The sequence below is a fragment of the Hemicordylus capensis genome, chromosome 10 (assembly GCF_027244095.1).
Source record: "Hemicordylus capensis ecotype Gifberg chromosome 10, rHemCap1.1.pri, whole genome shotgun sequence".
Taxonomy (NCBI): Eukaryota; Metazoa; Chordata; class Lepidosauria; order Squamata; family Cordylidae; genus Hemicordylus; species Hemicordylus capensis.
The window spans coordinates 13,343,852-13,370,000 of NC_069666.1; the positions used below are offsets into that span (position 1 = coordinate 13,343,852).

Below are 26,149 nucleotides of genomic sequence, written 5' to 3' on the forward strand. Positions count from 1 at the left end.
ATATTCTACATCAGAGCTGAGCCTTCATGCTTACCATTATCTGAAGAAGGCAAGAGATAAAGGTTTACAATACAAGGTTATTTTTTCACTTGGAGAATGTTATGTAAGTAGTGATATTAGATCTTTATAAGCATGTATGGATAATATAAAGATGCCTATAAGAATTAATATTTTGTGTGGCTTCATGATGTGGTATTTCTGGAGTGATGCCTTGGAGGAAGAAATTGTATGAGTGCTGTTTTAAATGCCACTGAGGAAGATCAAGAAGGTTGACAAGCATTTGGCAGAAATAAGCTACATTGATAACACATTCTTCAGACAAATTCCAACTACAAGAGGACAAACTTTTGGCAAGGCTCAACACACACAACTACAGTGTGTTTTCTGCACATGCATGTTGTGGAAAGTGAACTGGTGAAAGAATGGAAGTGTAATGGTTTTATGAGGTTATATTTTACTTGATTATTGTTATCCATTATTGTGATTTTATATGATTGTCATTTGTATCGGGAAAATAAATTCCTGGCTTTCCTACTTATAATACATTAGTATTTATGAGATAATAGAGAGTGGGTGGGTTGTTTTTTACACTCCAGGCTGGCTGGGTAAGCCATCATTCTGATACGTTTCAGTCTCCACCTCTCTCTCTCTTTCTCTCTCTCTCTCTCTCTCTCTCACACACACACCCCAACAGTAACATCCTTTTGACTAGAAAGATTTGCATGCAGGACTTTTGCTGCGGTCCGTCCACTCCAGGCATATGGAAAAGATTAATATTAGTACACCTTGCCTGTCCTCACCTCTTCTTCCTTTGAAATTTCCTGTGTAATGTGTCCCTAAGGGGCGTGCATGGAACACTTGTCATGTTCTGGACTCGGAACACAAGCAAAAAGCTCGCAACATCCCAAAGGAACAACCCCCATCTCGGCTGGAACTTCCTGGCTGCCATTTTGGATTCTAAAATGGCAGCCTGGATGATTCAGGACATTCCGGGCCAGAACAGGGTTGCTCCATTCCAAGCTCAGAACAGGGCCCCCTTTGAAAGGGGGTCTGCACATCCCTAATGCCTTGCTTAAAAAAAAAACTTGTTCCAAGCAAACAGAGCCACTTAACACACATACTGTTTGCTTATAAATCATGAGGAATGGCAAGTCACACACACACACTAAACAGATGGGCCAGATAAGACAAGATGGAAAGTCAACTCATTGCAGACAGAAATTGAGTGCACTTTACGCAGTGCTTCTTTTTCAGGAAAATTCAGAACTGCACAATGGTATGTGAGTGTAATTGGCACACATTACTACTACTACTACTACATTTTTATCCCACTCTTCCTCCAAGGAGCCCGGAGCAGTGTACTACATACTTGAGTTTCTGCTCACAACAATCCTGTGAAGTAGGTTAGATTGAGAGAGAAGTGACTGGCCCAGAGTCACCCAGCTAGTATCATGGCTGAATGGGGATTTGAACTCGGGTCTCCCCGGTCCTAGTCCAACACTCTAACCACTACACCACGCTGGCTCACATGACATGCACTGCAGCAACATACACCTGTGTATCTGTGTGCACACACACTCTGCTGCCTAGAGTCACATCCCATGACATTTAGAAGCTCGCGATGAATGGGAGAAAATCCTCAGAACTGGGAATGTGATAACAGTACTGCAGAAAACTGTTATATGTATTGGTGAATCCTCTGTGGGGAATAGCCGTGGAGTCTTTGGCATGGGGAGGAGGTATGGGTATTAATAGCTGTTGATAGACCTATCCTCTATCCCTCAATGTCCATTGTTTTCTAAAACCACTAAAGCTATCACACTTTATCTCATGACAGTGAATTCCTCAGGTTAAAAAGCCAGTATGGTGTAGTGGTTAGAGCAGGGCTGCACAGCTTTGTGTGCAGATGTTGGACTACAACTCCCATCATCCCAGACTGTTGGCCACTGTGTCTGGGGATGATGAGAGTTGTAGTCCAAAAAGAGCTCAAGGGTCAAAAGTTCTGCAGCCTTAGGGTAGAGTGCTGGACTGGGTCTGGGGAGGCCCAAGTGGAAACCCAGAAAAAGGAGGGGGGGGAACTCCGAAGGTGTGGATGGATTTAGTCGATATGTTTTTATTGATACACTTTCATTAAATTGGTCCAGTGTCGCCATACGCGCTTCGAGCCGATGCTCTTCTTCAGAGGCAATTCTCTCTTTAAAGAGCTGCTCTTGCAAGAAAGATATAAATACTCTTGATGGTGCAGGGTGATAATTCCAGAGAAACAAACACTATGTTTAATTTTATCTACTCAGGAATTGCCTCTGAAGAAGAACATTGGCTCGAAACATGTAAGGCAACACGGAACCAATTTAATGAAAGGGTATCAATAAATCATATCAAATAAATCCATCTGCACTTTGTGAGTCCCCCTACCCCCGCGCCTTTTTCTGGTTTTGATTTGCTGGTGCTACATCATTTTTCTCTCCTTCCTTCTTCTTTTGTTCAAAGTTGAAATCCCCAGTCAGCCATAAAACTCAGTGGGTGACTCTGGGCCAGTCACTTATCTCTCAGCCTAAACTACTTCACAAGGTTGTTGCGAGGATAAATACAACCATGTGTATCACTCTGGGCTCCTTGAAAGAAGAGCTGGATATAAATGTCACAATACAAGTCTTAAAACACATGAAGGAGTGCTTCCTTTGGTCTGTCCCATATCTACTGCCAATCAGTTTCATGGGGTGATCCCAAGTTTCTAGTGCTGTGAGGGGGCAAAACAACTCCCCATCCACCTCTCCATATCACTGGTAGGCTTGTAAACCCCTATCATGCCTGCACAAAGCGTCAACAAAATATTCATTTTTGTCAGTCAACATCCTAGCCACGCATCAGCTTTGTCACCCCATATTCCAAGTTATCTACACATATTTGATACAAAGATCATAATTTTATATACAATTGCTTTATCACAGCAAATTTTGCCATTTCCACTTATACATGCAATACTGCACTAGGATATGAAACTTAAATCTATAACGCTAGATCTATAATAGTGATAAAATCCCTTACAATCTTACCTTGTGGAATGGATTTGTATACAATATTGACTTAACTGTAATAAGAGTTGCTATAATTATTTTAAAAAACACCCACCATTGAACAGTATGTGCAATATAAAGAAGTGTTGATTTTAAAAAAACTAAAAATATTTACACATTATGATGCACCAAAATCAACATTTAGCAAATATTGAAAGTCCAATAGTGAAAAAGCCTTGTAGGCGCAACTATAAGAAGAAACCCTGTATGACTTTTCGCAAGTCAAGGGAAAAAACAAACAAACAGTATATATAGGCAGAGCAATACACTATGTTATAAACCAAAGGGCCAAAAGAGAAAGTGAAATCATTCCAGATTTCATGCTTCTTTTATTAGGAATTTTTCATTTCACAAAGAACATAAAAGCTTCCATCAGATATTGTAAAGCTATATAAGGAGCCTTCTGAAATGCTATTCTTTGCCGATGCTTCTGCAAAGAGAGTCGCCTTTGTATTTTATTAGCACTAACACGGACAGGAAGGATGTTAGGTGGCAAATGGCAGCATCATAGAAATGAAGACACTCTTCTTGTGCTAGAGTGGCCCCTACATCTGGAGAAGACAGAAGTGGTCAAGAATGAGGGAAGTGGGCAAAAGAACAGACTTCTAGAATGGTGCTTGCCATCTGAATCAAAGAATGATAATCGGTAAGACTGTGCCTGTTGGCAAATTCAGATTTCCAATGCCGGAAACCCCTGCCGCTGCCACCAGGAGGCATCAAAATGTGAGGCAAGGGTCCTGAGTTCTGGTGCCTCCTAGTGGTGGGGGAAGGGCCTTGAGGACAATGGAGCAAGTGGAGACAACCATCCATCAGCCGCCACAGTCTGGGGGGCTGCCATGGCACCCCCTCACCCTTGGTCAGGGCACCCCCTTGCTCCCTCTCACACTCAGCTTGCTCCCTCTCTCACCAGCTGGGAGTACGAGGCATGCCCCTCTCTACCCCAATGAAGCCCCGACTGGGGAGGATGGGGAGAGGGTCTGAATGGGCCCTTTCCCAAGATAGTGGCCACCAGTGTTTCCTCTAAGAGGGATTCCCAGATGCTGTTGACTACAACTCCCAGCATCCCCAGCTGTAATAGCTTTTACTTGGGGATGCTGGGAGTTGTAGTCAACAACATCTGGGAATCCCTGTTAGAAGGAACACTGGTGGCCACTCCCCCTACATCTGTTGTCAGACGCAGAGGAAGGAAGTAACCAGTACCGGGGATGGGACCAGTCCGTATTTGTGAATGAAATACATGAAACTACTTGGAAAAAATAAATATTTTTTGCAGATTTATTTTAATGTGTTTATTTCATTTTGGCAACGGGGGAAAAACTGGGATTTCTCAGAAGAAGAAAGCAGGACCAAAACCAAATTCAATGGAACGGACGCAGAGAAATCCATCTGTTCCTAGGAACACAAAGTTGACACTGAAAATGGCAGCCTCATGTTTTGTTCTCTTCCACAAATATTTAGGATAAATTGCAGCTACATGTGTCCCAACATCATGTCACACGTTTCCTTGTTTCTGTCATCAGCTGCTGCCAAGATGACTGGGAAAGAACTTGTAAGTGTTGTAGTGAGGGAGAGGACCTGAATACTGGGCAGGCATTTTTTGTAGCAGCTCCATGCTTGGAGTGGGCTTTTATTCAACCCATCCCAGATGAATACAGCACCTGTTAATGGAGGCAAGTTTACCACATGACAAACTCACCCCCCAGCTATAATTTCAGCCAATTGTGGGAATAGGAGACTCCTTCTCCAAACTCAAGAGCACGTAATTTGTAAAAATGGTCCTTGTGTGCCTCTCACACTGTGGAGCAGGATGCTATTTGCCAAGCCACTAACAGCAAATGATGGAGAGAGAGAATTACTCTGATGAGACCATTAGCTATTTTGTCTCTCAAGTTCCTACTGAACTGCAGTGACACCTCCTGGTAAGAGACAGAGACTTAATGTTTCCATCTTCTCCCTTGCCAATAGTTTCAGCAATATTATGCATTTCCCCCCGTTCTGTAGGCAAGAGATCTCCTCTGCCTTCTGATTGGAGTCCAATGTTTTCTGTTGGACTTTTAAATTTTTATTTTAAAAATGAATTCACAAGTTGCATGAGCACTAGAGAACTTCCCATAACCATGATTTTTCAAGAACTGTAACAGAGAATCTCAAAAGAGAAATCTAAGTTCACTAAACAGGTGCAACAACTAAATATTTGGCAGTTTAACATGCACCATGAGTCATGCAAAGTTGCTCTCAAGAAATAATGAGCCTCTGCAGACAGATGACAGGACACCTGGTGGACAGCCGCCTAAACCCATTTGTGCAATAAGTCTACCACCAATTCAATTTCAACTCAACGCCCACGGAGCCCAGTGGTTTTCTTTGGTAGAATACAGAAGGGGCTTACAATTGCCTCCTCCCACGCAGCATGAGATGATGCCTTTTCAGCATCTTCCTATATCACTGCTGCCTGATAATAGTACCAACGGGGATTCGAACCGGGAACCTTCTGTTTGCTAGTCAAGCATTTCCCTGCTGTGCCACTTAAGGTGATCATCTGTGCAAATACGGCTGCTTGTACTGTTTTGCACATCCCTTGCACACAAGCCCAGTGCACAAAATGGTAAACACTCTGCAGGCCAAACGTGCACAGCTGTGCCCTATACAGATGAATCTACCTAATATTTTATTTAGACATCATTTTGAACATATTCGTAATTATGTAGTTTGGAAACTTCAGTTGGTTCAAAATTCAGTGGCTTAGATCAGCCTCTGGGGTGTTTTGGGGAGAACATATAATGCTTGTTTTGAAGCAATTGCATTGGATGCCAATAGTTTTCTGGGCAAAATACTAAGTGCCAGCAATTACTTTTAAAGCCCTAAATGGCTTAGGACCAGGTTACCTAGGAGAGCGCCTTCTTCTGCATGAACCCCACCGCACGTTGAGATCACTGAGAGAGGTCCGTCTCCGTATGCCACCGGCCCGTCCGGCAGCAACTCGGGAGCGATCCTTCTCTGTGGTCGCTGCTGGGCTGTGGAATGTGCTCCCTAGAGACATTTGTGGTTTAACATCTTTGCCAGCCTTCAGAAGAGCCCTTAGGACACAATGTTTCAGCCAGGCTTTTAGTAGCCTCTGAATGTTTTAAATTGCTACTTTTAACAGTTTGTTTTATTTTGTTTTTCTTGTTTATTTTTGTGAACTTATCTAGAGCCTTTGGAGTCAGGCGGTATATCAATCAATCAAATCAAAATCAAATCAAATCAAAAAAGAGTCAGCGTAGTGTAGTGGTTAGAGTGCTGGATTAGGACCCGAGAGACCCGAGTTCAAATCCCCATTCAGCCATGCTGCTTGCTGGGTGACTCTGGGCCATTCACTTCTCTCTCAGCCTAACCTACTTCACAGGGTTGTTGTGAGGAGAAACCTAAGTATGTAGTACACGCTTTGGGCTCCTTGGAGGAAGAGCGGGATATAAATAAAAATAAAAAATAAAATCAATAAAACAATGAGACGACATAATTTTCTGAAGAAAATTGTAGAAATCCATCCATGCTGGGAAAACCATCAAATACCAAACACAGCTTCCTCTATGCTACCAAGGGCCTGTCTCTCCTGTTGCCCTCTTCCCCCACACTGGCCACTTGTGTATTTCCCAGTAGCACCTGATTGGCCACTGTGTGAGGCAGGATGCTGGACTGAATGGGCCTTTGGCCTGGTCCAGCAGGGCTTTTCTGATGTTCTTATGCTCCACTGTATGCTTGCATGAAGCCAGGACTGACATTCAGCACAGGCTGACAACATGGGCAGTTCTGAACCACCCACCCAATGCTGTGGGCATTTAACACAATGCCCATGGTGTTGCAGAATAGGGCTATTCTGCTACTGCTTAAAAGTGCGTACTCACAGTCATGCAACACTAGTTCCATAACATCCAGTGGATGGAGTGTTGCCCAACTGCGATGGCAGAATTTTAAGCAGTAGCATCGTCTCCCTGCTAGGAAGAGGGAAGCACTGGGAAATGCTCTAGGGCCGCAATACCAAGTTCCAGAGTACAATGCCATGATAATCCACCAGGTTTGATTTCCAATGCAGAGATCATCACTTCCCTGGTGCAGCTAAGTATCTTGAGTATTCCTTGTGTTCAATTATCTCCAGTTTAATTTTCATCATGGGGGAAAATCATCAGTGGTTGGCTGCACATGCTGGTGAGAGGGGAAAAATCAGATTTGGCTGGATGCACAATATCTTGTTCAAGCTCAGAAAACTGTGTCCCAAAGCTGCAAATAACAGCAGTGACACTGACAAGCCCCCCTCACCACCACCTCTGCTGTAAGGCCCTCCACCCTAGAGGTCAAACTGACAAGCGTTTTGAAGGCTCAAACACGAAGAGGAAGCAGGATGGAGGCTTTGTCAGGTTCCTTGCTGCTCTTTTCAGCCTGTGTGTGGGGTACATAACCCACAGTTGCAACAAAATTATGTAACAGGGATCTTAGACATACATTTCTGCATGCAAGATGCCAGCATACATGTGTGAGCTCTCTACTAGAATTCACATTCATTTGCATGGTATACTTTTTTGCACACTCTTTTGCACATCCTCTTGGGGGATTTTTAAAAAAAAGTTATGTGCACACAGAAGAATAGTAAAGACATTCAAGATGCTTCATGGGTTTACTTGTAGGATATTGGAGGACATGGGACGAAAGCACAAAATTCAGCAGAAATGGGGGGATTACAAATTCCTCCTCTCGGGAGGCCGACCACCTGTTTGGGCATGAAGTCCATATTGAGAGAGGAGAGAGGTACCAGGGCAGTGTGGAAGCTTTCTGGGCTTGGCCCATGGAAAAATTCATTAATATCCACCAACTATGAGAAATGCAGGCATGCCCTTCCTAGTTTCTGGAAGAACATCACATCCACTTCTTTGACCTGATGAAAAATTGAGACATTTCAAAAACTTTTAAAAAAACAACACCACCACACTACTAGGCCTGTAACTAACATTTCAGTGGGAAAGTATTTCCCTATTGTAAGTATTTCATTTTATACTTAAAAATCAGGCCTTGACCAATTTTCTTTGGATCTAGGAGCCACTGCCCAAAGATTTAGGGGCCAGACAAGGAACACTCAGCAACCCTGCCAAACTTGGTGACGGACATTAGGAAAATAGGAAGCTGCCATATACCGAGTCACACCAAAGGCCCATCTAGCTCAGTATTGTCTACAAAGACTGGCAGTGGCTCCTTCAAGGTTGTAGGCAGAAGACTAGCTCTCCTCTCCCCACTACATTGTGGCGAGGGAGAGTAAAGGGGCTTCTCTTCATCCCCTTTACAAGTAACATACTTAGAGCAGGAAAGGGCTGTCTGGGACAAATAAAGATTTTATTAAATAACTCTCCTCCTGAATATTCTAGTCTAGGCATGATGCCTCTCTGGCACCTGGAATTTATCAAGCCTTGACTTAAATTGTGCAAATATTCACCTCTTTCCTATTCTCTGTTGTCTCCCAATATTTGATGTTCCTTGCAGCAGCTGTTTCTTCCTCCTTCCTGGTTTAATATTGTGCCCTGCTAACTGAACTAAAAGTGGCACCTTTTTAAAGTGGTGATTCTCTATTGAGCAGGGGGAAGAGCAAATGACCCCATCCATCCCTTGCACAGCATCCCTCCAGTAGCTGTTGCTGGTGTCTACCTTATGTTTGTTTTTTTAAAACTGTGAGCCCGTTGGGGACAGGAAGCCATTTTATTTATTTATATCTATGTAAACCACTTGAGGAACTTTTGTTGAAAAGTGGTATATAAATATTCATTGTTGTCATATATATTTTTTGAGTTAGAAGGAAGCTTGGAGACTTTCTAGTCAAATCCTCTGCTCAGTGCAGGTGAGCCCTCCTCAAAAGATCATACAGTGAATGGAACATAACAACACTACATAACCAATAAGATTTGACTACAAACGTCACTAAAGGCTGTTTAACGGAGTCCAACATTTAAAACATATAAGCCAACATTTTTGCAAAATATTGCCACAACGTTGGCGGTTTCCAGCATTGCCAAAAATGCTTGCCAAACAGAAGAGTAGATTTAGCTAAGCCTTGAATTGAAAATGACCTCCTCTTACAGAGATCCAGATTAGGCAGCCTGCTGCAATGAAACCATTGTTCAGACCCTTCAAAATCATAATTACGTTTCTTACAGAATTCAAGTTCTGCAGACATACCCTCTAACTTTTATCATTTTCCCTTTCCACTTAAATGGAAATGAGAGGAGAGATTTTTGGCCTTTTTCCTCCCTTCTTCAGAAAGGTAATTATGACATTTTTAAGTACTTTGCACATGCTGCAAAGCAATCAAGAAAATTCATTTGACAGCCACAGTCCTCCAGTATTGAACCGTCTGCCAGTGCGTAAAAACAGTGACAACACATTCAAGCAAAGTACCCAGCGCAAGCACATCTGTTGAACGACATGCTGCAGAACATTAAAAGCTATGCAAGGGGATCAAGAGAGATGCACCATTTCGCTTAAAAAGCAAGCAAGCAAAAAAAAAAAAAGGAAAAGGAAAAAAAGAAACTGTAGAAAAGAAGCAGCAGCCAGAAGAGCTGTGTTCTTCCGTCTGTCATACACAAAATTAAAGAGTCTAATTGGAAAGCAATTTCTGCAAGTTTTAAGCACAGAAGAAATAAAAAATCCCAATTTGGTAACAAATGGAACTAACCAAAGTTTCAGACGCAGCGCATAATGAGATGAGTGAAGCAACCCTCTGGAGAGAAAAAAATGGCAAATTGATTACAAGCACGAACAGAAAATGTTGCTTTCCCAGCTGAAGAGGTTTATGGGATTTAGATGCATTTGATTCTCACTTTCAAGTTTATAAATACCCACTTGCAAACCCATTCCTGACTATCTAGCAGTGTATAAAAACCCATCTGCTACAAGAAACTCAAACCTCTAGCTTAAAAGCTTTCTAACCAGACATCTCAGCCTCTTTTCCAGAAGCACCCAACTTTGCCTCATCTTACCTTGGAAGCTCCTAGACCACCATGAAGTTTCCTTGAGGCTTTATCTAAATGCTTGGAATAACAGAGCACACCTGATAGCTATCCCCTCCTAGCTGGTCAAAGCGACACTTTTCAAAGTGGTAATTCTCTTTACAGGGGGGAGAGCAACTGGCCCTATTCAACCCCAGCACAGCATTTCTTCAGTGACTGCGATGGGTGTCTCCTTCATCCTTCTTAGACCAGGGCTGCAAAACCTTGGCCCTCTAACTGCTGTCAGACTACAATTCCCAACATCCCCAGCCACAGCTGCCAGTAGTCAGGAATGATAGGAGTTGTAGTCCAATAGCATCTGGCAGGCCAATGCTATGCAGCCCTGTCTTAGCTGTGAGCCCTTTGGAGACAGTGAACCATCTTATCGTACATTTCTGTGCAAGCTGTTTTTCAGCCTCCTTGTTGAAAAGCAGCTGGGATGAAGCTCAGTGGCAGAGCATCTGCTTTGCAAGCTTCAATCCCTGACATCTCCAGGTAGGGCTAGGAAAGACTCCTGCCTGAAACCTGGAGAGTAGCTGCCGATCAGTATAGACAATACTGAGCTAGACACATTGGAAGCTGCCTTCTACCAAGTCATACCACGGGTCCATCTAGCTGGTCTTGTTGGGAGGAGATCTGGTCTTGTGGCAGCAAGCATGACTTGTCCCTTTAGCTAAGCAGGGTCTGCCCTGGTTGCATATGAATGGGAGACTAGAAGTGTGAGCACTGTGAGATATTCCCCTCAGGGGATGGAGCCGCTCTGGGAAGAGCATCTAGGTTCCAAGTTCCCTCCCTGGCAGCATCTCCAAGATAGAGCTGAGAGAGACTCCTGCCTGCAACCTTGGAGAAGCCGCTGCCAGTCTGTGTAGACAATACTGAGCTTGATGGACCAATGGTCTGACTCGCTATATGGCAGCTTCCTATGTTCCTAGCTCAGTGTTGTCCACACAGACTACCTTACAGTCTGTGTGGTTACAGGAAGCAGTCTCTCTCAGCCCTTACTGGAGATGTCAGGGCAGGAACTTGGAACCTTCTGCATGCAAGCATGAGGATGCTCTTCCCAGAGCAGACCATCCCCTAAGGGGAACACCTTACAGTGCTCACATGTCTCCCATTCAAATGCAACCAGGGTGGACCCTGCTTAGCAAAGAGGCTAATTCATGCTTGCTACCACAAGGCCATCTCTCCTCTCCTAGGTCGTCTGACTCTATATAAAGTTAACTTCCCGTGGCAAGTAGCAGCAGCAGCAGCAGCAGCAGCATCTTGCCAAACAGTGACCAAGAGCACAAAGTCTCATTGAAATACTAGCTGGATACATTCATTTCCATGCCCGAGGCAGCCTGTGTATTGCATCACCAGAGTGATGCCCAATGCTGCCCTTGGTTATGACTTGATCCAAATATCGGCTACGCCAAGAACCTAGTGCTCAGGAAGGGATGAATTAACAGGCACAATCCAACACAATGAAAGAGTCTGTGTCCTTGAAATGCTGGCTTAAACACTGCAAAGGTGCTGATGGGAAGAAAAATGCCAGCTCGGATGTCTAGGATTAGGATGTTTATTCCCATACCTGGCAGGAACAGGAGAGAACGCCAGGATCTTTTCCAGCTGGCTGCACACATACATTACGGCCAGATGTTAATCTTTCCATGAGTTGTTGGAGGAAGACAGATTAATTTCCCTTGAGCTTCTCCACTAACTAAACATGCCACCAGTAGGGGATGCCAGTATAGGAAGCATCCACAGGACAATGCCAAAATTTAAGTCATAGAAACAAAGGCTGGAAACAGCTGAATGTTTTTAAGAGAGATTGTTGAAGGAGATACAACAGAGACACACATTCCCCTTCCTTTTGCCCAGCTCACCTTCAGACAATTGGTTTTTGAAGCATTATTTATTTAAGGTATCTATATCCTTGTGGGGAGGGTCCAGAAGGTAGTGCTGGGAGACTACTGCTCAACTCCCCGGCCATTGGCTTGTGGGGTCCCGCAGGTTTCGGTCTTGTCCCCCATGCTGTTCAACATCTACATGAAACCGCTGGGAGAAGTCATCCAGGGACAAGGACCGTGTTGTCAACAATATGCAGATGACACTCAGCTCTCTCTCTCTCTCATCACCTGATCCTAGGAGGCAGTGGATGACCTGAATCAGGGCTTGACGGCTGTGATAGGCAGGATGTGGGCTAATAAGCTGAGATTGAATCCAGAGGTGCTGTTGGTCAGTAGGAGAGCCAATCAGGATGAAGGGATCCGACAGGTTCCGGATGGCGTTGCACTCCCCTTGAACGAACAAGTGCGCAGCTTGGGAGTACTGCTGGACCTGGCTCTGCATTTGGAAGCTCAGGTGCTTTTGCACAGCTTCGGCTAGTGCATCAGCCATGGCCCTTTCTCGAGAAGACAAAACTGGGCACACACCCTAGTCACGTCGTGGCTGGATTACTGTAATGCACTATACATGGGGCTGCCCTTGAAGAATATTTGGAAACTGCAGCTAGTACAAAATGCAGCAGCTAGTATTCTATCCGGAGCTGCCCGTTGGGATCATATTACAACCACTCTGAAAGAGCTGCACTGGCTACCAATTTGTTTCTGGGTCCAATTCAAGGTGCTGAATTTGACCTTTAAAGCCCTTAATGGTCTGGGCCCTGGATATCTGAAGGACTGCCTGCTTCCAAGGTTTACTGCCAACTTGATCAGAGGGGGATCTGCTCCATGTGCTGACAGTGAGAAAGGCTTGGTTGTTAAGCACATGGTACAGGGCCTTCTCAGTCATTACCCCCAGGCTTTGGAATGTTCTCCCAGCTGAAATCTGCTCCTCAGACTCCTTGACAGTTTTTAGGGGAAAAGTAAAGACATCGCTCTTCACCCAGGCTTTTGAATGAGACTATGTGTGGGGTTTTGGGGTGGGGTTTTTGTTTTTGTTTACTGCTGCTGCTTTGTGTTATGTATTATTATTATTATTTTATGGGTTATCACATTTTTATATTTATATTATCTGTACTTTTGTACTTTGTATTTTAATTAAGCATTGTTTTAATTAAAATAATCTCAAAGTGGTTTACAATATAATGAAAAGCGGTATATAAATTGAATGAATGAATGAACGAACTGCCTTAAATCATTTCCAAGAACATAGCACATAATTAATCTATGGAATTCTCTGCCATGGGATGTGGTGATGACCATTAGCTGAGGTGACTTTAAAAGGGGCTTGGACAAATTCATGGGAGGACAGGTTTATCAAGGGCTACTAGTCTTAAGGGCTGCAGGCCAACTCCAGCCTCAGAGGCAAGAAGCCTCTGAGTACCAGTTGCAGGGGAGTAACAGCAGGAGAGCGGGTATGCCCTCAACTCCTGCCTGTGGCTTCCGGTGGCATCTGGTGGGCCACTGTGTGAAACAGGATGCTGGACCAGCCAAACCTTGGGCCTGATCCAGCAGGGCTGTTCTTATGTATATTGCTGTGATGTACTCTACACTACCCTAGCATCATCCCCAATGAGCATTTCTAGTTTTCACACATGTAGTTTGTGTGTATCTTCTCACCCCTCACTGAAAGGTTTGATCTTTAGCTTTCCTCATGGCTTCCCTTTCCCCCAAACTAAACGTCAGTTTTAAAATGCAGAACAAGAACTATCCATCTTTCCCTGAATGGCAGCAGGGTGGAGGAGACACGTTTTCCCCATTTCATATAAATGTTAAGTGATTTCTAAATTGTCTCCCCTCTCCCCTGCCACACACCTTTCAGCGCAGCTGAAGTGGTTGAACATCTTCTGACCTTTCCAAGTTGGCTAATTTGTGGCATTTTTTGCTGTTTTGTTGGAGAGACACATGCAGAAAAACAGGGAATGTCAACAGAGAACTCAGGAGTGCATTTTTAAACATCAAGAAGATATTGTAGTGAGGCACAACACTTAAATGTTGAATTAACCACTGAAAACGGCAGTGGAAACTGAGCTGGCATTTATTAATAGGGTTGGGATGGTAGTCCCTAGGGTTACTTCCACTGCGGTAAAAACCAACTTTTCCTATGTGGGCAAATGGAACTACTGTATTGACCCAAATCCAATACTTGAACCCTATTTCCAAGTTCTATGATGTTAGAAACTCGAGGGGGGCGGGTAATCTCAAGTTCAGAACAGTCTTCTATTCAGGTAAATACAGTAGTCCAGGTTTAAGGCAAACACCTATTTTAACACCATTCTCTTAAATCTTACCACACTACTGTTCTGTTTTAGTAATATATTCATATTGGGGTGGTTCTGATGATGTGTCCGATATGCCTCTCCGTTGATGAGGAAGAGTGTGTGCACATGCATACATCTCCCACACACATACAGTGCAGCATCCCACCATGTGAGAGGGGGAGAAAAGGAACATCCAATCGGATGCTAGACAACCATGGTCAAGGGGGCAGAATGTTGGGAGGAACGGAAGCGAGGGACCAGAAGGAGGAGGAGAATTTTATTGTTTTTAACAGTTTTAATCATTTTTATTGTGTTTTTATTTTATTGTTTTTAATCATTGTTCACCACCTCAATAGCCACCTAACGGCACAGCAGGGAAGTAACTTGCCTAGGAAGCAAGAGATTCCTAGTTGAGATCCCTGCTAGTATGTTTCCCAGACTATGGGAAACACCTCTATCAGGCAGCAGCAATATAGGAAGATACTGAAAGGCATCATCTCATACTGTGTGGGAGGAGGCAATGGTAAACCCCTCCTGTATTCTACCAAAGAAAACCACAGGGCTCTGTGGTCGCCAGGAGTTGACACCGACTCAACGGCACAACCAACCTTACACCACCTCAAGATTTATGTGTTAGGTGGTTTATAAATGTGCAAAATAAAATTCCCTGCTTCTAATGTATTTAAAGAAGTTTTTGTTATTCCCCTTGATGCGTTTAGCTAAATGTTCCTCAAACTCTCTTTTCGCCTCCCTTGCCATCTTGCATTTCCTTTGCCAGAGTTTGTGTTCCTTTCTGTTCTCTTCATTTGGACAGGCCTTCAAGTCTCGGAAGGAAGTCTTCTTCCCTTTAATGACTTCCTTGACAGGACCTGTTAGCCATGCTGGCATCCTCCTGGACTTAGTGGTACCTTTCCTCCTTTTGGGAATACAATCTAACTGGGCTTCTAGTATTGTGGTTTTGAGTAAAGTCCATGCATTCTGGAGCGAAGTGACTCTCCTGATTTTCCATTTCAGTTTTTTCCCCACCATACTCCTCATTTTGGAGAAATTTCCTCTTCTGAAATTCAGAGTGTCTTTGTGAGACCTCCTTGGTGATTCTCTCCCCGCGTGTCTGCTGAATTTCATCGCCTGCTTAGTGGACCCTGCTTAGCTAAGGGGACAAGTCGTGCTTACTACCAAAAGACCAGCTCTTCTCTGCAACCTCCATATCCTCCTTAATAATTGTTTATGTATTGAATTTATATACCGCCTAGTATCGAAATCTCTAGGCGGTTTACAGAATTAAAACATAATATAAAACATAAAACATTTAAAATACATAACAAGATAAAATAGATAAACACACATTAAAATTTAAAAACTTGGTATCAATTGAAGGCCTGGGAAAACAGGTATGTCTTCAGGGTCCTCCTAAAAATAGAGAAGGGGATGCTCTTATTTCAGCAGGGAGCGAGTTCCAAAGTGCTGGGGCAACCACAGAAAAGGCCCGGTCCTGAGTTGCCACCAAACAAGTTGGAGGCAACCATAGCTGGACCTCACCAGATGGTCATAATCCAAGTTTTCTAACAGTCCAACTGTCTCCCAGGCCAGTCAGGCAGTATCACTTAAACTGTCCCACTGCGGTTGTATAAAATGAAGGGATTCACAGACTGAACTCAGGGTTGTGCATATATCATAAATAAAAGTAACCAACATGTTAGCCAGCATGGTGTAGTGGTTAGAGTGCTGGACTAGGACCGGGGGAGATCTGAGTTCAAATCCCCATTCAATCATGAGACTTGCTGGGTGATTCTGGGCCAGTCACTTCTCTCTCAGCCTAACCTACTTCACAGGGGTTGTTGCGAGGAGAAACTTAACTATGTGCACTGCTCTGGGCTCTTTGGAGGAAGAGCAGAATATAAATGTAATTATCATCCCCTGTGTGCACAAACCTTGCTGCTACCTGAGACAGAAGATAATCCAACATTGCCCCCGCCCCACTCGGCATTTCCCCCAAACTTCCAGGGGTATACCTTTTCCTGGGCTGCATCACTTAAATGCTGCCCCACCTTAAAATATTAGCTGTAACAGTAAAGCAAAAGGCACAAAGGCTGGGGTGAGGGACCACACCAAGCAGATTAGAACCAGGAAGCAATCTAGGGTTTACTGACACACACCCCAGCCAGAAACCCTGGCAGAAAGGGCAGGAGAGGGAGAGAGAGAAGAAAGATCCATTTAGAATCAACCAACAGTCTAGGAATTTCCACTCTCCCTTTCTCTACTAGAACAGAACTTTGAGCTAGTTGGGGGCAAGAATATTTTTTGTCATTCCTTTTGCTAGGCAGACTGCTTGAGGGCTTTTTGTTGTTGTTGAAAAGCAATGTTATTAATATATTTATATAAGGGGAAAGCAAAGGCAGAAGAAAAACACAAAGATCGCATTAGAAGTGAGCGAGTGAGCTAGGATTCACTCCCACCCCCCACAGAAACACAAGTGGTAACACCACACAAAAAGCGATTGATTATGCCAGACCCAGGGCACTTTCCCCCCACACATATACTTGGAAGCCATGGGGGGGGGAGGTGAGTTTTAAAACACCACATCACTTTTGCCAAAGAAACTTTAAGATGTTTATTCTTGCTCCACACTCTCTGCAGTTTAGGGACCAATGAAAAAAGCTTCACCTCTCTTCCAAGTTAAAAACACACACACTATCCCTAGGAGTGCATGTGCATGCATACATGCACAAAACACGAAAGATTGATTATGTTCTCCTCCCCCCCGCCCCGGGGAAACAGCCCAGGGGCTGGCTTATGCCTCCTTCCAGCTGCATTCAGATTCTTAGCTGGAAGGATTACTAAACCAAAACCTGAGAGGAGGACCACCACCAACAGGCTGCTGCTACTGAGAGCCTGAAGGCAGCAGGAAGCAGAGGAAAGGGATTTAACTGGAACAACACTCAGCCCTCTCTGCTTCTTTGCTTTTCACTGGGTTGCTGCCAGTGCTGGCCATGCCACCCTCCATATTGAAGAGAGAACCATGGAGAAGCTGCTGCTGGCCAGAGCTTGTAAGCAGAGCAATCAGTCGGGTCTCTCTCTGGTGGTCAAGTCTGCCAAGGTGGGGTGCATTCTGCTGCCCCGAAATGCACCCCCTCATGTCACTGCCACCTGAGGAGACTGCCTCATTCCACTTCATTACAGATGAGTCCCTCGGTGCATGCATGGAATAACTTTTCCTTGTACAATGCATACGAACAGGAGCCTTTCCTACTCATTGCTCACGTGCATATTTAAAATGGGACAAAGCACTGATATGGGAGACAATGGCAATGTTATCCAAACTGAAATTTTATCCCAGGATTTGGAGGTTCCAAGTTACCTGGTCTTGTTTCCAGAGCAGCAGCAACAGTGCATTAACGATCTGCCATTCTTCTGTTTTGACTCCTGGTCTTGGTTCAGGCTACTGAGCATGCCTGGGTAGTCAATGCTTGCATCAAGATACCTTGTTGCACTGGGTTTTAATCAATGTGAATAGGCAACCGGTAACCTGTACAGAGGGAAGAAATCTGTACTGAAAACTGGGAAGTTGTGCCTACGCCCATGTTGAAAATAATTACAGAAGTCCCCTGACGTTTCAGAAATATGCCCCCCACCCCAAATGCAAGGCAAGCAGAATAGAAAATGGGGCAAAATCAACCCACGAAACACTAGTGAAACAGGAGACCACCCACTCAAGACTAAGCGATTTATGCATGTTGCCTTTCTTATACGACACAATCTCAGATATTAACCCCATTCACATGATCATATATACTAGGGAGGTGCACGAATCAATTTTTTCTATTCAATTTGTACCCAAATCGAATCACCCCAATTTGTTTTGGGTCTGAATCTGCCCCCCCCGAATCACCCTAGATTCGATTTGTACCTGAATTTTCTGAATCCGAATCAATTCAGGACAAAAAAGTGGGTTAGATGGTAAAGATAGAAGCTACGACCCAAATTTTAAAGAAATTGGACAAAGGGGTATTAAATAAATAAAGACTGAAAGTTGGCATGTCTTTGTGGCAGAAAAGGGGTTTCAGGGGCAGAAGAGTGGATCAGGTGGTAGTGCACCAATGGGTGTCAGCTACCACCCAGATTTCAAAACGGATGGTTTTAATTTTTTTTCTGAAGTTTGTGCGTCTTTAAGTCCCCCCCCCCCAGGGAATAACTAGGAATTTCAGCAGCCCCATAACTCGACTTGGGGGGCACCAGGGAGGCCCAGAGTGGGTTGTGGTGCAGTGCACATAGGGTACCACCCAACCCACTCTGGCCACAAAATGGAGGTCCGAATCTCCAAATGTTTTGGGTCCAAATCTGGGGTGATTTGTTTTGTACCCAAATCTGGGCAACTGAGCACAGGGGTGATTTGTACTGTCTACAAATCACCCTAATCAGCCAGATTTGGGTACAAATCATTTTGTACCTGAATTGAGTAAGACATCCCTAGTATATTCCTGGGTATAGACTCTTACTGGGAATGCATGGTTGTATGAATGGGCACGTGTGTACACACATCCATTCACACAACCATGCATAAAAAGGTCAGAGGCTGTGCCCTGGTATATATGGTCATGTGAATGGGGTGATTATCTCTTTCAGTGCTGTTGGTATTTTGTTAAACATTTAAGTGATGTTTAAGCAAAACACTGCTCAGATTATGCTGGATGCTCTTAAGAGGCACCAAGATCTAGACAGCTAGAAAGTGACACATTTTTAGTGCACCTTAATAAACTGGTAAAGTCATTTTGGGAAAATAGCAAAATATTTAGCAAATATGATATTTATGAATGTTTTTCCTTATCAAAATGTTTATACCTTGCCTTCCTATCAAGGGATATACAAAGCAGCTAATAATAACTAAACACAGGTTAAAGAGTAAGGCCATTATTAAAAACAAGGTAGATGCAAAATGCAGCATTGGCCCAAGTTATGACAGTATCATGGCATATTATCGGTTAGCACTATTTACTGTAATCTAAGTGGCCCTGGAATGTTGGAAACATGGACATGGGAATATATGAAGCTTCCTTCAACCAAGTCAGATCATTGATTCTTCTTCTTCTAGGTCATCGATTCACTGCCCAGAGCCAATGAACCATCATTGATTCACCACCCAGAGCCATTTGGATGGGGCAGTATATAAATATAAAGGTAATAAATAATAGGTCAGTGTTGGCTGCATGGACTTACTGGTTTTTCAGATGGGCATCTTTCCCAGCTCTATGTGGAGAAGCTAGGAATTGTACCTAGGACTTGCCAGAGGTGAGGGCAGAACTGGTCTATGGGAGGAGAGCTGGTCTTGTGGTAGCAAGCAGGAATTGCCCCCTTTGCTAAGCAGGGGGTACCCTGGTTTGCATTTGAATGGGAGACTACATGTGTGAGCATTGGAAGATGTTTTTCCCTCAGGGGATGGGGCTGCTCTGGGAAGAGCACCTGCATGCTTGCATGCAAAAAGTTCCAAGTTCCTTCCCTGGCATCTCCAGAAAGGGCTGAGAGAGATTTTTGCCTGTAACCTTGGCGAAGCCGCTGCCAGTCTGGGTAGACAATACTGAATGAGATGGACTACAAAGATGCACTACGAAGAAGAAGGAGAGCTGGTCTTGTGGTAGCAAGCAGGACTTGTCGCCTTAGCTAAGCAGGGTCCACCCTGGTTGTATATGAATGGGAGACTTGATGCGTGAGCACTGTCAGATATTCCCCTCAGGGGATGGAGCCACTCTGGGAAGAGCAGAAGGTTTCAGGTTCCCTCCCTGGCATCTCCCAAGATAGGGATGAGAGAGACTCCTGCCTGCAACCTTGGAGAAGCTGCTGCCAGTCTGTGAAGACAATACTGAGCTAGATGGACCAATGGTCTGACTCAGTACATGGCAGCTTCGGATGTCCCTGTGGCTTTCTGCTTACAGGTCTCTGCTCTACCATGAACTATACCCCCATGTATAAAAGGAGTCCTAAGTTTAAGGCTTGGTCTTAAACATACTAGATAAGACAACCCCGACAAAATTAAAGTTTGCCACTATCCAGGGAATCCACAGTATTCATACCACTTGGAGAGTAACCCCAATTGGTTGGGAGTTCTTTGCTCAAGCCTAAGCAAAAGTGCCGTGAACTGCTGTCGACCCCCCACCCCCGCTTTTACTATTTCATTAAGGAAAAGTTAATTGTGTACATGGGTAAGCTGCAGTGAGAAATGACTGAATGAATTGGATAGGATCCCCAGGTAATTAATGTTGCTCAAGAACTGGAAGGATGACCTAAGGTATGATTGATTCGGTGAGGGTGGAAAGAATTAAACAGCTTAGCAGTGGGAATGTTGAGAGCAGGGAGAACATTGGATTTAGGAATTGATTAGATTGAAAAGGGAAAAAAAGGTCAGTCAATAAAGAGGAATAGATTAAGAGGATCTGGTGACCCAAGAAAGAAGGAACCTGAACAGTACACAATAGGAGATGACGTCTTTTTAAAATGGTGTTAAGAAGAGGAAGAAAGCAGTGGGCAGAGAGAAGTTGGGGGAAGAAAGAAAAAAGAGCACTATTAAAATCAAGGGGGTGAGATGGGAGAAATACAAATTTAACACAAAACCCCCAATCTTGGTCATCAATAAATACTTTTTCAGACTGGGAGAAGAGTTGGTCTTGTGGTAGCAAGCATGATTTGTCATCTTTGCTAAGCAGGGTCCACCCTGGTTTACATTTGAATGGGAGACTACAGGTCAGCCCTGTAAGGGGCTGTGGCCACTTTGGGAAGAGTATCTGCCTGCTTGCATGCAGAAGGTTCCAAATACCCTCCCTTGCCTCTCCAGGATAGGGCTGAGAAAGACCCCTGCCTGCAACCTTGCAGAAGCCGCTGCCAGTCTGGGTAGACAACTCTGAGCTAGATGGACCAAAGGTCTGACTCGTAGAAGGCAGCATCCTATGTTCCCATGTAAGAGGAACAGCAACAAGTTTAATTAGCAAGAGAGATTAGCAGCCAGCTCCGTTGGGAAGAGAATAAGGTTCAGATCAAACCTCACCTCAGGAACTGACAACCTTCAGCAAACTCCTCTCTCAGCCTCAGACCACCCCACTCAATCTGCAAGAGTGTAGCTGTGCTTACTTTTAAGTCGCCAGAGGATTCAGTTTTATATTGTAATCTGCATCAATTCTCTAGGATTGGCATAATAAAGATCTAAAGGTAATTGCAGCAAATAAGTACTCTTAAAAGTGGTGATTCTGTTATATTTAACTAGGGGACAGCAACTACCCCTTTCCAGTTCCAGCATAACATAGCAGACTTCTGCTAGAAGAAGGTAGATAAGTCACTCCGTCTACCATGAGCATCATTAATTACCAGTGGATCCTATCCAATTCATTCAACCACTCCAGTGGTTTTTGCTGGAGTTCATGTCCTTTTAGACTGCAAGCCCTTTGGGAATAGCTTAGTTGTTTGTGTGTGTAAACTGCCTGGAACACTTTGTTGAAAAGTAGTATGTAAACATTTGTAATTGTAATATAAATAGATAAATATTATGGCAGAAAGTGGAAGGTATACGGAAAATTAAAGCTTAGGAAACCATAACTGGGCAAAAGGAGAGAAATGGAAAGTGGTGCCGTTGAGTCGGCGACCACAGAGCCCTGGGGTTATCTTTGGTAGAATGCAGGAGGGGTTTACCATTGCCATCTCCCATGCAGTATGAGATGATGCCTTTCAGCACCTGCCCGATATAGGAGTTTCCAATATTCTGGGAAACACACCAGCGGGGATTTGAACCAACAGTCTCCTGCTCTCTAGGCAGGTTACTTCCCCGCTGCACCATTAGGTGGCATTAACTGGGCAAAGAGGCACCTTTTAGCTTATAACTGTATATTTAGCAGATGGAGAGCAGCTGTCCCTGTTTAGGCCAACGTTAGCATTCCTCCTGTGGGTGTTGATGGTGTCTTCGTTTTCCAACAGTGAGCCCCTTGGGGACTCCCCTTTTTATTCCCTTTCCTTTGAAAATTGCTTTTTTGTTTAAAAGTAAAAGTTTAAAAATACATCATCTTACAAAAGCATGGTGATACATACCATATTGTCCCTATTTTTTGGTAATCCCGGGCAAACCACTACTACTACTACTTATATACCGCTTTTCAACCAAGTTTCCAAAGTCGTTTACATGGAACAAATAAAATAAATGAATAAGGTGGTTCCCTGTCCCCAAAGGGCTCACAATCTAAAAAAGAAGCACAAGGAAAACACCAGCAGCCACTGGAGGGATGCTGTGCTGGGGGTAGAAAGGGCCAGTTGCTCTCCTGCATCTGCACATCCTTGTATTTCTCCCTGGCAGCATCTCCAAGATAGGGCGGAGAGAGACTCCTGCCTGCAACCTTGGAGAAGCCACTGCCAGTCTGTGTAGACAATCCTGAGCTAGATGGACCGAGGGTCTGACTCAGTATATGGCAGCTTCCTATGTCCCTATGTGTACTAAAGGCACATCTATACCACAGACAGACTGTAGTCATTACTTTCTCATCGGGACGGAGAACTGTAGTTCAATAAGGAGGCTGGGGGGATCATTAATGGCACCCGCGGGAGTACAGAGGATTCTTTGGGAAAGCCATGACAGATTGGGAGAACACAGGTATATGTTTACAGGGCAGATGTCTTCTTATTTCTCCAAGGATACAATGAGTGAGTGAGTGAGTATGCATGCGTGCGGGAGAGAGTATGTGAGTATACACACACACACCCCACCTTGCAGAAAGTAGATTGGCTCCTAAGGTCTACCCCCAGCTAACAACAACATGGAGCTATGCAAACTATCAGGATGTACAAGGCATTAAGAAGTGGGCCGTGCTCCTTAGCACAAAAGAACCCTTGCTGTAAAATTAATGACAAAAGGAAATGTGTTTACAAGTCCAAACCAGACAAGATGGTCATCACACCACTGGCCTATTTCCAAGTGGAAACCGCCGCCTTTTAGTAACTTGCTATGGGAAATCAGATTGGAATCATAGAAAGAAAGGCGCTCTGCCCTCAAGCTCAAGCCCCGATTAAACCCGCCCCCCCAGCTGTTTTTTGCCATAGGAAGGAAGCTGCAATTGGTGCTTCTTAGCAAGGAGCAATCATAAAGGGGCCATTTTTGTAAGGATTGCAGTGCCAGGGTTTTAAATAAGACAAGCAACCCTACTCCTTCCTTACCATGGTCCCAATCTTGATCCGGCCCCGCCCATGGCCTGTTAGACTTGCAAACACCCACCAGCAAATAGATATGTTTTTATTATGTTGTACAAGCTGTGACAATGTAGCTTGAGTCACAACAGCTGCTGCCTGGAAAGTCTCAGGCAGAGATCTGCCCCATACCTAGTACAAGATCCTTTAACTGGAAATGACAGGGATTAACCACGAGTTCTTCTACGTGCAAATCACATTCTCTGCTTACAGGCTCTGTACTCCGCTTACAATGGGACCTTTACGTCACAGCTAGACCTAACCTGGTTGTGTTATTGTGGTTTCAGGTGCTACAGCTTACAGCAGGGATGTAGGGTGATCACTGGCAGCTGTGGGACAAGCTCTTGCTGGTGGCTCCTTCCCCTGTATTGATGTTTTGTGCATGCGCATGAGCTGGCCAGATCTGTCTGTGTCCCCTGCTAACTGAGCAAAGAGGCACCTTTTATAAGTGGTGCTTCTCTTGATGGAGCAGGGGGAGAGCAACTGGCCCTATCCAACCCCAGCACAGCATCCCTCCAGTGGCTGTTGCTGGTGTCTATCTTAGGTTTCTTTTTTAGATGATGAGCCCTTTGGGGACAGGGAGCCATTTTTATTTTTCTCTCTCTCTCTGTAAATCTCTTTGGGAACTTTTGTCAAAAAGCAGTATATAAATATTTGTTGCCATGTATGATGTCATATGCGGGGGGGGGAGTGGCCACTATCAGCAAGGTGGGGTGCGTTGCCCTTCTGCCACTCCTAGTCGGCACTCTGTTCAAGCACTGTTTGGGTGCTTTCTTTTTCCACTCGGAGGGAGGCAGAGAAAGAAGCACCCAGCCAGAGCTAAGCATTGGCTGGGAGCGGCAGAGGGAACCTGCGACCACGCCTCCCAATAGTGGCCGTGGGTGGCGGGGGGGAGAGCAGAAGGGAAGCATCCGACAGGCCCCAGAAGGGTCGGGGGGGAGCGTCTGGCAGCCCCTGCAAATGCTCAGGGCAGCAGCAGCCCGAGGATGCCCCCCACACACACATCATGCTCCACTGCAGCCACACATCTGGGTTATAGTATTCCAATATTAAGATTGGGAACATACAGATGAATTGCAATGCACTTTTATGTTTAGAGTATGCCCTATCCCAGGGCTGCAAAACTTCAACCCTTCAGCATTTGCTGGACCACACCATCCTCTGCCACAGTGGTCAATAGTCATGTCACATGCTCAGCGGCAACTTCCGGACCGAGGAGGCACTAGGACGGCAAGGAGGTACACTACTACCCCGCCAGACTGTTTTAGGACTGTGTTCTAACCAGGTTTGCTCCCAATTTTCAGTTGTGTGGAAGCAAGGTAGGAAGAACAGCTACCCAGCTTTTCCTCCTACCTTGCTTTCATACAATCACTTCTACTCAGGTTTTCCTCCTACTTTGCTTCCCAACAACCGGAAATTGGGAGAACACACAGCCCCCAAACCCAGGCAAAACACAGTTTTTGACTGTGTGAATGACCTCATTGTCTGCCAACAGATAAACACCAATGATCTCCAAGATGCTTCTAGCTTTGAAATCAAGAATGGATGCATCGTTTAGTAAAGAGCAATGAAAGTGAAGAGAAGTCTCTCTGCTCTTAAAGAGCTGGAACCAGGTCTATCCAATGCACAATAAAGCATGACAATACATTTTTAAAATACATGTATTAGCTTCCTGAGCTCTTTGGTCGGAAGTGGGGTTGTAACAAACAAGGTTTTTTAAAATTACTTGTAAGTACAAACCATCCGATGCTTACTTGGAAGTAAGTCTGAGTTTAATGGGGCTTATTCGCAAGCAAGCATAGGATTGTAGCCAAGAAAGCACACACCCCATTTCCTAAAGAAACTCTCTTTTGAGACTTGGCATACAGATAGCCACCTACTGACAACTTCCATTTTTCTAGACACCCTTGAAAATTAGGTCAGCACTTGATCAAGGTCAAAGGAAACAGCCCTACTTCTCAATCTTGATCTTTTTGTGTGTGTTGTGTGCCCTTTACACATAGCCAGATTTCATCACAATTGCCAGCTTCATCTTGATGCAACATTCTCATCCTCCCAAAAGAACAGTTCCAAACCAGGAGGATGAACGTCAGATTCTGCTCACAGTCCTGCCTTAGGAATATAGTAATCTGTCTTCTACCACATCAGACCATTGGCCCATCTAACTCAGTATTGTCTCAGTATTGTCTGCTACACCAGGGATTCTCAACATTGCGTCCCCAGATGTTATTGGACTTCAGTTCCCATAATCCCCAGCCCCAGTGGCCTTCATTTGGGGTTCATGGGAGTTGAAGTACAATAACATCTGGGGACCCAACGTTGAGAATCCCTGGTCTACACTGACTAGCAGTATTAGAGGAGAGCTGGTCTTGTGGTAGCAAGCATGAGTTGTCCCCATTGCTAAGCAGGGTCCACCCTGGTTGCATTTGAATGGGAGACCACATGTGAGCAATGTAAGAAATTTCCCTCAGGGGATGAGGCCGCTCTGGGAAGAGCAGAAGCCTCCCTGGCTTCTCCAAGATAGGGCTGAGAGAGACTCCTCTCTTGAGATTCTGCAACCTTGGAGAAGCTGCTGCCAGTCTGTGAAGATAATGGCGAGCTAGATAGACCAATGGTCTGACTCAGTATATGGCAGCTCCCTATGTTCAGCAGCTCTCCAAGGAGTCTCTCCC

The 26,149-nt window shown here is 44.6% G+C and overlaps 1 protein-coding gene across 25 annotated transcripts in view; it reads right to left on the bottom strand.

Moving 5' to 3' along the window:
• SEMA6D (semaphorin 6D) overlaps positions 1-26,149 on the bottom strand; it is a 410,879-nt gene that overhangs the window by 378,886 nt on the left and 5,844 nt on the right. For 23 of the 25 annotated variants that reach the window (XR_008311419.1, XR_008311422.1, XR_008311421.1 and 20 more), the window contains exon 2: positions 17,626-17,793. The exons of the other annotated variants lie outside the window; for them this stretch is intronic. The gene's annotated coding sequence lies outside the window, so the exon portion shown is untranslated. The remainder of the gene's footprint in view (positions 1-17,625; positions 17,794-26,149) is intronic. 25 annotated transcript variants of the gene reach the window in all.